The sequence below is a fragment of the Cryptomeria japonica genome, chromosome 5 (assembly GCF_030272615.1).
Source record: "Cryptomeria japonica chromosome 5, Sugi_1.0, whole genome shotgun sequence".
Lineage (NCBI taxonomy): Eukaryota > Viridiplantae > Streptophyta > Pinopsida > Cupressales > Cupressaceae > Cryptomeria > Cryptomeria japonica.
The window spans coordinates 263885988-263900596 of NC_081409.1; the positions used below are offsets into that span (position 1 = coordinate 263885988).

At 35.0% G+C, this 14609-nt stretch overlaps 1 pseudogene; it reads left to right on the top strand.

Moving 5' to 3' along the window:
• Positions 1-782: 782 nt before the first annotated feature.
• The window catches only part of LOC131035206 (ent-kaurene synthase TSP4, chloroplastic-like), a 69305-nt pseudogene continuing 55478 nt past the window's right edge, over positions 783-14609 (top strand).

Genomic DNA, 14609 nt, shown 5'->3' on the forward strand with positions numbered 1-14609 from the left:
TCTCTCGACTGTAAATTCTGCTTCATAATACACTATATAAATCCTAATGTGTTGTGCTCATAATACACTATATAAATCCTAATGTGTTAGGCTCATAAAGATAACGCAACATGGGAGTACAATACACTAAATGAATCCTAATGTATTGTGCTCGTAAAGATAAGTCAATATGAGAGCACTTAGCTTTTTCAGCATCTCCAGTCCTGCAAACTATACAATTAGCAGGCTGCCGTTTCCATACCCTCCAGCCAGATTTTCTCAATGGCAGTCCAGAACTACAAAGTACCATGTTTTGACGAAGTCTACAGGTTAATAATGCCATTTTGTTAGATATCTCATTTTGTTGCTTAGGACATTTTGCTCATAGTAGAATTTGCAGTTTGGAGGGTCGGATTAATGGTTAATCTACAATTTTAAATGTGTAATTTCCTTTATACAATGATTCACATTGATTTTGTTTCTTTTCAACTGATTTAATCTATTTAATTGTCAGCAGGGTCTTCTAATTACGAGTTCGCCTATGGAAGAAATGAATCTAACAGAAGATCAAATGAGGACGTAGAATCAACAAGCCCATTGTTAATGGAAGATATCTCCAAGGTATTCAACTTTATAGCCACATTTACTTTTATACTTCTGTTGTTGTGCGTTGAATTTTATTAAATTGTCAAGGATTGAAAACCACCATCAGATTTGATAACCATGCATCTCATCGTTTGACAGCTTGTTCAAGAGACGAAAAATAAAACTCAAACTCCATCTACTTCTATGTACATACATCTATTTCTGCTTATGATACAGCTTGGGTAGCCATGGTCCCCTCTTTAGAAAACTATCAATTACCACAGTTCCCACAATGTCTTTCGTGGATAATGGAAAATCAACTCAAGGATGGATCTTGGGGATTATTAGACTTGCATTATATCAAAGATCAACTCTCTCACACTTTGGCATGCCTTATAGCACTTAGAACATGGGATATCGGCAATAAAAATGTGGAAATGGGTAAGAGTCTTCTTTTCCCTCAATCAACTTTGGCCTATAGACAATTTTCATATAAATATATGATAGTATATTTCATGAATATCTTTTTTAGTAAGATTTACATAATGTTTTCTAATTTGTCTTTCTAACTAGCTATAAGGAAGCAAGAAGTAAGAGTTTCTACCTTTTATTTTATTTTATAAAGCATCTGCTTCATCAAATTTTAGTAACAAGCCTTCCTCAGACTTTTTGGCTCAGTCAAATAGCTGATGAACTTGTGATGACCTATGAACCCAATGGAGCCACATCTCCACTAGTCCCGATTTGTGAGTCAACTCTCTAGTAGTCATTGTATTTGAAGGTGCTTTTGTTGGCAATATTTATTGTCTTGGTCACCCAGTCAGCCCCCAATGGATATCTCCCCACCTACTTGTTAGGAGAGAGCTGAAGCAAGACAACTTGGAGATAGATTTGAACAGATTTTGGGATCCAATCCCAACTACCCCTAACATGAAGTGTAGATTGACAGTAACAATTAATTTGGTAGGTTATTTTGAATTTTAATTTTGAGGGGGAATTTTGAATGGAAAACAAGTAGACAAAAATGGAGAACATTCTCCAGTCAATTAGTAGTTGCCAGAAAATCTCCAATAGAGAAGTGCAACTCCAAATTGAGTGTAGAGAATTTTGTGCACTACAACAGCCTATGTGTTTGTGTGTGTTTTGTCCGTTGAGCAAGATAGCTCATGACTGTATGGTGTGTTAGTTGAGCAGAGATTGCTCCTGACCGTGTGCAGCTCCAAGTGAGCATTGTAGTGAGCTTAGAGAAGCTCCACTTTTTGTAGAATAGAGCAACTCTTGATCACTGCCTGTAGAATTGTAATCAATAGTTAGTTTACAGTTTTTATTCTATATTTTATTATTGCTAGTCATTTAATAGAAAGAAAGAAAGAAAGCTTGCATGTCTCCTTATCCGTTATTGACTTTATTCTCGTGGGTGTGTTCCCATCTTCCTGGGAATTGAGATAGAAGTTTATGTGCATTTGTTTGGGTCTGCCCAGCTTGAGAGATTGTGATCTCTCCACATGGTATCAAAACTATACAACTATAGAGCCCTAAATCCTTGTGTTTGGGCATTTGTATTTTTTGGGTGTTTGAGTTTTGTGTATAGGAGACATGGCTGGAGATAAAGGAAAGAGTTTGCAGCAGCCACCATCCTTTAATGGACAAAATTAAGATGTTTGAGCCAAGAAGATGAAGACCATCATGGTTGCAAATGATTTGTGGGAACTTTGTGCAACTAGGTTTGATGATACAACTGACCCAACTCAGTATGCTGCCGTCACAAATAATCAGAAGAACTAGTTGAGGGAGACAAGGAGAAAAGATGTTAAGACATTGAGTTTGATTGAAGCAACCTTAACAGAGGTGATATTTCCTAGAATAGAAGCAACTAACTATGCTAGAAGAAAGTATGGTAAATCCTCCAAATGAGCTACAAGGAGACTAATAAAGTAAGATTGGTGAATCTCCAGATACTTAGAAGAGATTTTGAGAATCTTCAAATGAAAGATAGTGAGTCCATTTCATAATTTCATACAAGAGTCTTTGCTTTGTTGAGCAAGCTGAGAACACATGGAGAAACCATGGAGGAGTAGAGGATTGTTGAGAAAATCCTTCAAAGTTCTCCTTCAAAGTTTGACGCAATAGTGATTGTCATTAAAGAGGCAAAGGATTTGTGAGTGTTGGCAATTGATGAGTTGATGGGTTCTCTTCAAATCCATGAGCAACACCTAAATAGGTCTTCTACTTCTTCCCAAGAGAAAGCTTTCAAAGCTCAAGCTAATGCAAGAGGCAAGGGGAGAGGAAGAAATGGTAAGAGTTCAAGAGGTAGAGGCTGTGGCAATGAAGAAACCTCCAGGAGGGAAAATAGTCAAGAGGGAACAAGCAACTCTCAAAATAACTCCAAACAAGGCAAGAAGAACAACAATTTGAATCAGAGGTATGACAAGACCAATGTAGTGTCCTTTAACTATCATAGGTTTGGGCATTATGAAAGAGATTGATGGAAAAAGCAAGGTAATCAATCAAAGGAAATGTTAATGTGGTTGATGTGAATGTGGGTGAAAATAATCAGTTCACAACCTTCATCATGTGCAATATTGGTGAAGAAGGCAGCTGTAAAGTGTGGTATTTGGACAATGGTTGCAGTAACCACATGAGTGGTAATGAGAGTTTGTTCTCATTCATTGACAAGAATGTCAAATTTGAGATCAAAATGAGGAACAATGGAATAGTTCTAGTTGTGGGAAAAGAATCTATTATGATCCGCACCAAGCAAGGTGAGAAGAAGGAGATTGAGAATGTTTATTTTTCCCCAGGCATTAAACATAATCTCATGAGTGTTGGACAACTAATCCAAAATGGATACAAGTTGCTGATGGAGAAGGGCAAATGTGTCATTTTTGACAAAGATGGGAGTAAGAAAGTTGTTACAGCAGGCCAAATGGCAAAGAACCTGAACTCTTACCATGTTTCTCTTCTTAGCCTGCAGTTGCACCTCCAAAGCAAACATGTATATAAATGCAACAATTGAAGGCCCTCAAGAGTAGCATTGAAGATCCTTCCAAGATATGGGCAGGTATGGACACTTGGGTTATGTTGGGATGAGTTTATTGTCCAAGAAAAGAATGATATATGGTTTACCAAGCATAGAAGAGCCTAGTAGCAAGTGTGAGGCTTGCATTTTGGGTAAGAAACATAGGCTTCCCTTTCAAAAGGGAAACTCAAGAAGGGCAAGAGCACCATTGGAGTTGGTGCATACTATTTTGGTTGGCCCTATGCATACCATATCTATGGGTAGCAACCAATATTTTATGACCTTTATTGATGATTTCAGCCGTAGAACATGGGTTTATTTTTTGAAGCACAAATCTGAAGCTTTTGATAAGTTTTTTTTGTTTAAAGCCCAATATGAAAAGGAGAGTGGAACTTGCATAAAGGTCCTAAAGTCATATCATGGAGGAGAGTATACCTCCAATGCTTTTGTGAATTTTTACAAGCAAAATGGCATCAAGAAGGAGCTAACAACCACTTATATTTTGTAGAAAAATGGTGTGGCTGAGAGGAAGAATAGAACCTTTGTTGAGATGGCAAGGAGTACGATCAAGGAAAAAGGATTGCCAAATAAATATTAGGGAGAGGTTGTAGCAACAACAATATATTTGATAAATAGAAGTCCAACCAAGGCAATTCGAGACAAGATTCCAGAAGAGATGTGGTCTAGGTGCAAGTGGACGGTTGAGAACATTAGAGTGTTTGGGCGTGTGGAATATGCTCATGTGCTAAAGGAGAGAGGCAAAAGTTAAGTGACAAGGGTGAGAAATGCATTTTCATGGGCTATAGTGTTGATTCTAAGGCATATAGATTGTACAACCCCATCATCAAGAAGATCATCATAAGTAAAGATATTGAGTTCTTGGAGAATGACTCATGGGATGGCTCGGTGGATACCTCTTTGTTCACCTCACAAAATGTGCCCATCGATGATGATGATGATGAGTATGAAGATCGAGAATATGTTGTGATAGATCCTAACAGCTCCTGACAAATCATGACAACACCTGATACGAATAGGCAGTCAAGAAGACTATCATAGAATTCTCAAAATTCAATGAGCTTTCATCAAATCAAGAGAGCTCATGATAGGTCTGGATAGCTCTAGACAACTCCTGATAGAAATAGGCAGAAAGGCAAGCAACTAGAGGAAGCCAGAGAATCAACTCCTAAATGCTCCCCATGATACAAATCAGAGTTTGCATAGTAGAGTAGCAGTAGTAGTGAGAGTTCAGACCCCACTCTCGCCTCCCTAATACCAAAGAAGACCAAGAGTCTGAGGGAGATCTACCAAGATGAAAGGTATGATGATGGGTTTGATGAAAATGTAAAATTTGCATTATTTTTTCATAGTGATCCGATTTATTTTGAGGGTTTTATTAAAGAGGAGAAATGGTGCGAGGCCATGGATGAGGAAATAGATGCAATAGAGAGGAATGACACATGGGAGTTAACTGATTTGTCTCCCATCAAGCAAGTCATTGGGGTTAAATGGGTCTATAAGACCAAGAGTAATGCTGAAGAAAGAATGGAGCAACACAAGGCAAGATTAATGGTCAAGGGCTACAAATACCAGTTTGGTAGAGACTATGATGAGACGTATGCCCTCATTGCAAGAATGGAGACTGTGCTGACAGTTATAGCTATTGCAGCCCAACACAAATGGAAGGTTTTTCAAATGGATGTGAAGTCCGCCTTCCTTAATGGAGTGTTAAAAGTGGAGGCTTATGTGGAGCAGCCACCTAGTTATGAAGTTCCAGGTCATGAAGGCAAGGTATATAAGTTGAAGAAGGCTCTTTATGGGTTGAAGCAATCTCCACAGTCATGGTACAATAAGATTGACTCATATTTGATGAGCACTGGCTTTCGCAAAAGTTATTTTGAGTCCACTATGTACTTCAAGACAACTAATGGTAAGATACTCATTGTTGTCTTATATGTTGATGATTTAGTTTTCACTTGGGATGATGATTTCCTCATTTCTGATTTTAAAGAAGCCACGAAAAAAGAGTTTGAAATGACATATTTAGGTCTCTTGAAAGATTTTCTAGGCATCGAAGTAAAACAAATGCATGATAGAATTTTTATCTCTCAAGAAAGATATGCTAATGAGATCTTGAAGAGATTTAGAATGTATGGTAGAAATCCTACACAAACATTAATAACCATAGGTCTTAAGTTGAGCAAGGAAGATTTCAACAACAATGTTGATTTGACCAAGCATAAGAGTTTGGTTGGAAACTTGATGTATTTCAAAACAACTAGACCTGATATAATGTATGCAGTGAGTCTGATTTCTATATTTATGGAGAAGCCAAAGGATACTCATTGTCAAGCGAGTAAGAGAATCCTAAGGTATGTGAATGACACCAAGGGATATGGCATTTTGTATAATATTGTGAATGATTTTAGGCTATTTAGTTACACAGATAGTTATTGGGGAGGAAGTATAGATGATAGGAAGGGCACATTTGGGTATGTGTCTCATATGGGTTTGGGTGTAATCTCATTTAATTCTAAGAAGCCACCCATTATTTCCCTATCAAAAGCTAAGGTTGAGTATATGGCAATGAATGTGGTAGCATGTCAAGCTATTTAGTTGAGAAGAATCATGGCAGATTTGAAAGAAGAATAAAAAGATGGAACAACGATATTTTGTGACAATGTTTCATCAATTCCACTAAGAAAAAATCCCATGTTTCATGGAAGAAGAAAGCACATTGAGATCAGATATCACTTAATTAGAAGTTCAATTGAGAACAATGAAATAAAAATGGAATTTTGCAGGTTTGAGCAGCAGCTAGCAGAAATTTTCACCAAGCCTTTGGGTAGAGATGGCTTTGAGTGCCTAAGAAGAAATCTAGGCCTAGTTGAATCAAATTTTGAGTGAGTTTGTTGACTCAGGACAAAGGGGAGTGCTGGGATTATTTATTGTCCTAGCCATCTAGTCAACCCCCAACAGATATATCCCCACCTACTTGTCAGGAGAGAGATGAAGCAAGACAACCTCGAGATAGATTCAAACAGAGTTTGGGATCTAATCCCAACTACCCTTGATGTGAACTGCAGATTGGTAGTAACAATTAATTTGGTAGGTAAGTTTGAATTTTAATTTTTAGGGGGGATTTTGAATGGAAAACAAGTAGACAAGAAGGGAGAACATTCTCCAATCAGTTAGTAGTTGCTAGAAAATCTCTAGCAAAGAAGTGCAGCTCTAGATTGAGTACAGATAATTTTGTACACAACAACAACCTTTGTGTTCATGTGTGTTTTGTTAGTTGATCAATGTAGCTCCTGACTGTATGGTGTTTTAGTTGAGTAGTGATTTTTCCCAACCGTGTGCAACTCCAAGTGAGCATTCTAGTGAGCTTAGAGAAGCTCCATTTTCTGTATAATAGAGCAACTCTTGATCATTTCTTGTAGAAATGTAATTAGTAGTTAGTTTACAGTTTGTATTCTGTATTTTATTATTTTCAGTCATTTAATAGAAAGAAGGAAATCTTGCATGTCTCCTTGCATGTTGTTGACTTTATCCCCATGGGTGTGTTCCCGGCTGTTTGGGAATTGAGACAACAATCTCTGTGCATTTGTTTGGGTCTGCCCAGCTTGATAAATTGTGATCTCTCGACAACTTTTCCAAGTTGTTCAATTTTCTTCTATAATGAAGGATGAAGAATAACATCACCGAAACTGTTCCAATTTTTTTTTAAGAGACAATTCCCTCCGGTTGTGTTATGAGGCCTATAAATCAAGCTCATATTTCCTAAAATGAAACCTGAACATGGATACTTTCCTCTTGATGACTCATGAATCAATAAAAGTTGATCAAAAATTCTATCAACATAGGTCCAAATCACTCTAGCACCTTCTAGGAAATATTTTTGGGTGATGCCAAACAAATACTCGTATATTTATTGGCCTTTCCATTTTAAGGTATCTTTGGAACATCTCAAGAGTCTAATAAAGGAGGAAAGTATGAACATACAAGTTTTCTATTGAATATTAAATACAACCTAATATGAGAAATTAGATTGAGCTCTAATGAATTATCTCCTATTAGCTCGGTTATTGTATAAAGCATGTATCCAAATGGATGCCTTATAGTGAGATCTTGTCAACATCAATTTCTATTGATTCAACCTATTATTCACTAACTTTAATGGTGTGTGATGATCTATGATTTTCACGTGTATTTAAAATTTTGCATTAGCTTACTACATAATAGTATGTACTCATTAATAAATTTATTCAATATTTTCAATGCAATAAATAATTTTGTTAACTGCCATTTGAACAAAGGAGTTGTTATTATTTACAAGGAATAAGATATACATCAATGAGTACTAATGGTTAAAACCTAATCAATCCTTAAATTGTAGTATTCTATAGAACTAGATATAAAACTTTATTAGAGTTTTCTTGAATAAAATATAGAATTTCATCTCAATTATTATTCTTCTTTTGGTTTTACACCCTAAGAAGATGGATTCTATCAACCTTTTAAAAATCATTATCAATCAACTAGCATATATATCTTAAATTTAATCTATATAGAATAGGTTGAGATATATTGAGGCATTGAATTTTTCAGAATTTAACTTTAATATATAGATTATTAAATTGAAAAAATTCAACACTTTGATATATCTATATATAGATTAAATTTAAGAATATTAAATATTATTATACCCTAACTGTAATGAAATCCTTATCCTAACCCTATTTGCCTAACTAAACTATAACCACAACCTTATTTCAACTCTTATTCATATTGGGCCCTAATTGTACCCTAAGGATATCTGAAAGCTAATAATTTCTTTTTATTTTTGTAATTATTTTAAGGATGGAGTGTAGTAAATATATTCAACTTCATGTCTAGTATAGACCAAAGTGATTTTTAAAAACAACTTAAGAGCTTGGTACCTCTATTTAAAATTAACAAAGCTTAAATCTCTAAAGTGGATTTCAACATATTGAAAATATGAGTGATCTATTTCTAGATTAAAAATGACTATTTAAGAAAATATATCAACCAATAAAAAAATCATTACAATGTTTGGCTTTGTGTTAGTTTTAGAATAAGTCGATAGACATTAATTTTGAGGATGTATTTAGAACTAGAAAAAATATGTATGCAACCTGTTGGTGTTTTTCTACTAAGCTCCTTAAAACCCCTCTAAAGGCTAGCTGCTGTAATGCTAGAGGGTTTTCAAGTTGATGGCAAATGAACAAGGTTAAACCCTAAGGCTTCAACCTTCTACACTTTTGGCTCTGCCAAACCAAGGAGGCTAATCCTATAACAATATCCTCAAATATAACTTTCAATTCCTTGAATATTTATTTTAGGAAAATGTATTCCCCTTAGGGTTTAAGGTGCTTAACACTTTTCAATTATTAAACACCTTAAATGGGCTAACCTGCTGAAACACAAAAAATGAAAATAAAGATATATTTTTATTGTAAGGTTTTAAAATATCTCTGGAATCCTACTTAGAACTTCATAAACTAGTGCCTTATTAGGGCAAATAGAGTATAGATCACCAAACCAAAGAAATTGCGGCAAGCAAAATACAAAAACCTTAAGGCTTCAAATTTAGTACTTTACACTAAATTCCAATTCTATTCTTGATCAAATTCATCTTTAGATTCTATATAAATATAGCAAACTTCCATATTCTTATTTAAAACAATATAAATATTCCCTTTGATTAAAGCCATAAATAAGAATATAACTATGAAAATCTCAATATCTCTAAAACAAGAACTTGCCTTATAATTTTAAAGAAGTAAATGTTGGCATATGTGCAAAGTATGTTTACATGATGATATTGTGTTGTCATTGATGTCATTATGCTGAAGAATGAACTGGTAATATGCTAAAGAGTGAACCGGTATATTGAAGTCAAGCAACTAGCAAGATGAACCGGTATGATGTTGAGAACCGGTATAGTGAAAGATGAACCAGTATGATGTTGAGACCCGGTATAGTGAAAGATGAACCGATATGATGTTGAGAACTGGTATAGTGAAAGATGAACCGGTATATGGAATGTTTTCTATCAAGGTTTAATATGGTATGACTATCGGTTGGTAGTTCCTACCTCAGGGTTTTCGGTTGAAGTGTTTCGATCCTGTGTGATTCAACTGATGGCATTGTGTGATGAGTTGGCAGTGTAATGGAGATCTGATCATCTTGCCACGTCAGCCTTGTGTGCCTGAAGGATCTTGCATTAAGGGGAGTGATCTTATCTACCTTGGGAATGTGCGAAGTCCCCGCAAATGATGGAGAACACGTGATGGGATCACCTCCAGGAAGCGGTGAAGAACGAACGATGGAGAATGTCTTGAGATCTATTCAAGACCATTGTATTCAAATGCAAAGTGTTCAATGGTTAGGATTGAACTGAGTGAATCGCTCAACCTAAAGGTTTAGGGTTTAGGGTTTATGATACAGACCTATCTATTTTATATAAGGTCGATGTTTTGTTTCATGAAAAATTTGCTGGCAAATGTTGAGTGTGTATCTAAGTGCAAAGCTACGTGATTCTTACCAGACTAGATAAGAGGGTTGATACCTGCAGAGTGTGTATGTAGAAGAAAGGAACTAAAGTGGGTTTGCATTGGCATTGAGTGCTATTAACAGATCATTATAATACCTGTTGATCTCTAACCACTTCAACAATTGGAAAATCATTTAACAAGGTAGTTTTAACGAGCTTGTTGTAAATCCTTTAACAGGGTGAGTCAAAGCCATTGGGTTCATGAAATCCTCTAACAAGGTAACCTCTAACAGGGTTTAACCCTTAACTGGGTATTCTAGCCATCCCTTAACCAAGTGATCCCTAACAAGATCAGTTCTTAATAGAACCTATTGTAACAGTCTTTAACCGAACTAGGATCCTAATAGAGTGAACTTCTAAAGAGTTCAAAAACAGCTTGTGGGTATTCATCCCCACCATGGTTTTTCCTAGTTGGGTTTCCACGTGAAAAAATATGTGTGTCATATGTGATGTCTTTTTCATGTGATGCTTTGTTGATTTCTGTCAAGAGGTTAAACATGTTGATCTAGCAAGTCATTATATTTCTGATGATAGATTACTTGTTTATGCACAAGGATAATGTAGAAATGAGGGTGTAGGTTGTGTGGTAAGATAAGTGTTTCCAGTTTATATCTTTCACAGTCTCACTATGCTTAACCGGTAGTATTTTGGTTTATGACCGGTGTTAGTGTTTGCCAGTCAAGCTCATTGTTTGAAGTCAAACTGGTTCAGGAGAAGTTTTTGTACCTGTACTGATTCACCACCCCCACCTCTCAGTACTGGTTTGGTACTCACTGTTCATTATTGTGTTATCAATAAACACATCAACATAGGAGACAATTTCACCAAGAGAACTCTATATTCCATGTCATTCAAAGTTTTAGAAATGTTACAATTTTTTATGACATGATTCCCTTTCTATGAGTTCACAATACAACACTATCTACTCAAACCCAAAAGAACTACAAATCTAGGGACCTAAAACAACTGAATAGGAACCCCATACCATGACTCTATTTTCCTTATATAGAAAAATAAGGGAGTAAAATAAAATTCAATCCATGTACGCTGACTCAATTCTCACCTTGACAAAATCATTTCAAATGACCTTGAATTTAGGATGTCGGGAAATATAAAAGTAAGAACATGCACATGAACAAGAGAAAACTAATCCTTGAAATGTTTTGTCGATACAATTTCTCTTTTACCTATGGCAACATCATGCTAGCACAAATCAAGTTTATTTGTTGGTTTGAGGGAAACATTATTTCCCAAATCAATTTAAAATCTCTATAATCAAGGCTCATCTTCACCTGATATATACTCTTTGTGCCAACTCTCAAACACTTTGTCACTTGGCCAATCTACTTTTAGCATGTTCTCCAACTTTTTGATATTGGTAATATTCTTTGCATCTTTTCAGAAAATTCCATAAATGTACTCAAAAGAATAGAGTTCATCTGCAAGTTCAGTCAAATTTTTGGAATTCAATTCACCATCCTTGTATATCATTGTTGCACCTTTTGATAACAAAGAACCCATTTATCCCTTCCAAATTTCAAGTGAATTGAGATTACCTTGGTCATAATTTACTTTTGATATCAAATTGCATTCCATTTGATCCAAGGCTTTCAATTTCTCCACTAGCTATGCTTCAAACCTCATTGTAAATGCCACCACTTCTTCTAGCATTTTGACTTGGTTGTAAGTTGGTTTGAACTATGGTAGCCTACTTGGTGCCTTTGCTAATCTTTTGATAATATTTACCAAGTTTTGTGTCCTTAGAAACCATCACTCTTTGATTGGCTTTAGGGTATGTGCAGGATCATGAGGGGCCAAAAAGTGGCAATATTTTTACTAAAGTCCTGATTGATAAGTTGATCGAAAAAATATCTATAACTTTCAAATGGTATCATATTTTTTGAATCTAAAAGATGCATTTCATTCTATGCTTTGCATACTATAGGATTAAAAAATAATAATTTGAATTTCAAAAAGTTTTGACCAAGTTATGGTGGTTAGACATTCGAATTTTTAATATTTTTAAAAAGTTGTAGTAAAAAATCATAATTTATTATTTATTTCAAAAAAATACAAGAAAATAGTGTTTCACATCCTAACATGAATCTTGTACTTATATCTAAAATCTTATAAAAAAGTATTATGCTTTTATTGTGGTTAGGGTGGTCAGATGAACACTTGCTTCTTATCTTTTTCCTAAAATTTAAATACTACTACATTGAAATTTTAAATTTTTGTCAAATAGATTTATCTTTTTTTTAGAAAATGACTAGTAGTTTAGAAATGACATTCAATTTGCTAAAAATTCTATTCCTACGTATTTTTGAAATAATATTGGTAACTTACTCAAATTTTTACGTCAAGTTGCCTAACTCTGTGTTCTGAATTTTCATTACCACTTAAAGGCTTGTTTGGCCCACCATGATCTTGTACATACCCTTTATTTGATCAATATGTTGTTGATTCTTTGCCTTGGATTTAATAAAATCACTATAAGCCTTATTAGTATCATTAATTCTTACAATAATCTTTGACACCCTATGGGAAATGATATTAGTTATTATTGTATTAGATAGAGTTGCCTTTGCTCTCTTCTTTGCCTCAATTTTCTTCTTAAGCTCCTTAATTTCTAAAATCAATAACTCCTTATCAACAACAAATGCACTATCTTAATTAGACACATCTTGGATGACAGTGACCTTCCCTACCTTCAAAACATCTATCTCCATTTTTAAAGAATGATTCTCTACAACAAGATCCATGAATATTTTCTTCAACTCCTCATGATCATTGTGCAACTTCAGTGTGACTGCCCTACTAAACTCAAATATTTTAACTCTCATATTTGTTGCTTCTTGAGAAGATGTATCTAAAACCCTTTTCATCATACCACTTCCTCTGAATTAATCATCTCTGAAATAAATCAAGCTTCTAAGTAGGAGAAGCTAAGACCCATACTAACCATAGTCCATACTTAGGACAAATAATTGATCCCAAAATTTCCATTTCAACATGTTCCTCACTTTGGAACATGGTTTTATTCTCACTCCTTGCAACATGGAACATCATTATAGTCCTAATATGCCATCCAAGAAACAACAATTTATTCCTACATCCTTGAAAATTTTATTAGGCTGTTTAGTTGTCATGTCATCAATATTGGCATTAAATTCACTCTTCACCCTTTCCTTAACTTGGTTGCATTCAAATTATGGAACCCTTTTCTTTTCTTCCTCAACTCTTCTTCCATATCCCTCCCTCTTTGATGAGGAAAAAAATCCTTAAATTCTTGTGTTTTAATGAAATTATCATCAATAACAAATTAAGTTCTTATCAATACCTTAAAATCACCAGATGGCTCATTCCCAATCTACAACCTCTCAAATGACCTATCTTCTAGTTTAACAAAAACTGTGTCCCTCTACATTTATTCATGAGGAGAAGATGGTGGTGATGAAGGGTAATCAACTAGGGGAAATCTAACACGTTGCTCTTCTTATTGCTTGACTTCTTTGACCTCTTCAACATCAAAAATCTTGAGTGAGGTTTCCTTCTTAGGTTCCTCAAGTAATTTTTCCTTTTCTACTAAGGGCTCTTTTGAGGTTCGGGGTTGCTTTCCTAACTTTATGATCTCTTTATTCAAAAGTGCCTCTACAGACATAATCTTATTTTTAATTCTTGCCCAGTAATCAAGCTCATCATCAAAGAAACCTCAAAAATTAGGTTCCCTTTGACTCCTTATTTCTTCATCCTTTAGTACCATATCCCACTTCTTTCTCCTTTCAATTACCAATTTAAATGTGTGACAATTATTTGTTATGTCCTCTTTTATTTTATCCTTGTGGTTAAAAGAAGGCACTATACTCAAAAAGTCCTTCTAGATCATACTTTATTGAATTCTCATATCTCATTTTGTATTTCCTTAAGATCATATAAACTTTCTCTAATGCCTCTTTATTTGTTGGATGAAAGAGAAAATTTACATTGAGTTGGAAATAGAGAAAACATATGTTGCTTCTTGAAATTAGCATGGTCCATCTAGTATAATTGCCACATGACTTCAAGAAATGAAATCCGAAGTGGCACACACTTTGGTAAAATATGAGGTGTAACCAGAGTTCCATAAACCTTAATCACATTTGAGCTCATATGAAGGAATAAATATTCCTAGTTATATGAAATCCCAAGGTCTCCTCTCCTCTCAGCTAGCCTAAAAAAATCCAGCAATGACCTAGGAATCCTCTCCTGTGGAAGATTGAAGAAGCTTGCAATTTTTTACACAAAATACTCCTGGAAGGTGACAAAATCTGTAGTAGGGCAATTCATGTCCCATATGAAAGTCCAATATTATAGTGGAAACCTCCTTCCCTGGTTGTCTATTGCCTTATCTTGGAATTTTTCATCCCATAGTTTATCTCCTTTGAACAAGAATAAATGGCATATGAGAGA